Source organism: Amphimedon queenslandica, unplaced genomic scaffold (genome assembly GCF_000090795.2).
Source record: "Amphimedon queenslandica unplaced genomic scaffold, v1.1 AMPQUscaffold_12498, whole genome shotgun sequence".
NCBI lineage: Eukaryota > Metazoa > Porifera > Demospongiae > Haplosclerida > Niphatidae > Amphimedon > Amphimedon queenslandica.
Window position 1 is genome coordinate 20,081 of NW_003547265.1, and position 2,457 is coordinate 22,537.

General features: G+C 33.2%; 1 long non-coding RNA gene across 1 annotated transcript; it reads left to right on the forward strand.

The window, feature by feature from the left end:
* On the forward strand, positions 1 to 1,726 carry LOC109587638 (uncharacterized). The gene is made up of 6 exons (XR_002187723.1): positions 1 to 30; positions 120 to 456; positions 509 to 692; positions 735 to 913; positions 972 to 1,139; positions 1,489 to 1,726. It is a non-coding gene; the product is annotated as an uncharacterized LOC109587638 (long non-coding RNA).
* Positions 1,727 to 2,457: the final 731 nt, after the last annotated feature.

The window sequence follows — 2,457 nt, forward strand, 5'->3', positions numbered from 1 at the left end:
CATGGATCAATGAATAACATTAGAATAGAGGTGAGCCATTTAGATGTACATATACATGTAAATGTTATAACAGTGATTGTAATAATAAAATGATTTTTTTAATATTGTCTCCTTTGCAGAGATTAAAAAACAAGCTAGGGACCCATCAGTTACCAACAGCTGAATTGCTATTAGATGGAACAATGGCTCAACTGATTGGAGAGAAAGGGCATGGGATATCACTTATATCACCATTGCTCCTTATAACCTGCTGGCATAATACAATATCAGCAGTAGATAGTATGAGACGGTATGCACTAAGAAAGTTTGTGATATCAAGAAGAAGTTTATTGAACTAGTAGGAGTTTTAAATTGGGAAGAAGTGACAGTCAAGTATCCTGAATTCGCTCAGGAGGAAAAACTTTGTGAAAAGTTTCAGATGAATAAATAGTTGCAACCACTTAAACAAGCAATGAAGTAAGTTCATTACCTTCTTTGTTTTTCAAATCCTCCTTTAAATAATAAACAGGGCAAAGGAAGCATTAGTATGTCTGGGTAATTCTGAGAGTAAGGTGTCTCATTAAACATCATGAAAATTTTGTACTTTGTCTACAAGCATCACCAGAGTCAATTTCTCGTGCTGTTTTGAAGACTGAATTGAATGGTTACCCTGGTTCTCTGTGTCAATTTTTAATGTTAAAGAGTATGATGAGGTATGCCTTGATCCTTTTCTCCAAAATTAACATTTTTACTAGATTATTGCATATGATTGTATGATTAGAACTGTTAACACAGCTGCAGGACTGACTGAATATTTTGTGATTTTTAGTGTGCCACCAAATGATTTAGAATTGTTTTCAGTGGCATCAAAATTCATGTCAGAATCTGATTTTATGTTGAATTGGCTTATCTTAAAAACAGTGACAACTTGAAAGTGAGATAATAATTATTTACATGCATTAATTGGCATAAATAAATTTATTTTTGATTAGATTCAGTACTGTTGCCTGTAGCTGCTCCTTTCTTCATTGCTTGTACAGAGAAAAGGAACAAACAGTTATCAACTTACAATATGGAGAATTTGGTCCCTCATGAAGTCGCATTACTAACAAGACTTAGTGAGAAGGGTGGCTATATTTTGTCCGTAAATGTATCATCAGGTGAGGTTACTGTATATTCATGACTAAAATGACTTGACTACTGTATAGCTGGTTAAAATTTTTATGTTGGTTAAATTTTAATTATAATTAATTTTAATGCCTTGTAAAATTTTTGTTAATATTAATTTTATTTTAATTGGTTTAAATAAAACTTAGTGGAAAAGCCTGCATGAAAATTTAATTCCACACGAAATAAACCAGCTATACGGTACATGTATGTGAAATGCTGTCTTTCAATTTAACTAAAATGCTAAAAACAATATTTGACTATGATCAAAAATAATAATTATTATTGATTCTGTGTGAATAATCAGCTCAACCTTAATGTATTTGTATTTATGTTTTGTAGGTATTGTTGCTGATTTGGTAAAGAAAGTTCTTGTTGACTGGATTCACTCAGGCTTCTATGATCACAGACTTGGAGAAGTTACTTGCTGTCACTGACTAAACTCTAATAAAAAATATGTAAACTATTATGGTTGTTTGAAATTTTAAAGTATTATTGTTATAGTTTGAAGTAATGTACATGTATAATTTTTGCGTTTTGAATTTTCAGATTGCAACTGATGCAGTTTTTGAATATAAAACTACAGTTTTAGTTTGCAAGGCAATGGCTTGACTGCATCTTTATTGATGTAGATTTTGAAATTTCAAATCAAAATATCTCATAGAGTATAAATTCTCTAGTCAGATCAAATGAGCAGTACACTTCTGCAAATCTGGTGATTTTAGAGCTATAATTTGAAGTAGAAATAAAATAATGGCTAAATTTAGCAAAATTTGCAGAAAATAAATTGTAATTGGAAATTTCAGTTGGAATATGGAAAGTGTTATTATCATCCACATGCAGGAACAAACTCAAAGATGGTGTCACCTTTCTCAGGGTCACAGGGAGGGTAGTTTAGGTCAGGCTTGTTCTCTCTCATCCAAGACTCCATCTTTGCTCTGATGTCCAACTCAAGGAGGACCCCAATGCTCCACAATACTGAGAATATGTAAATGTGTTCAAGATGCTGTGGCTTGAGTGAGTAGTTCTCTTCCTTTGCAGGTATCAGACCTTCCAGCAGGTAGCAAGTCTGTACTACTGTATGTAATTGCATTGGAGAAGCTCCATTTTTGCCTCAAGCATCACAGATACGTAATTATACACATCAATGAAAGATCTTTCAAATATATTGAGTAATATGCCTGATTCTGAAGATGTAATCTTCTTTTCTGTGACTTTCTTCAGTAGCCAGCTCTGCAGTATTGGTTTCCAGTCCAGACCAGAGGGCTCATGTAGACCATACCATTACGAGATACAGTGGCTGGTGAGGCA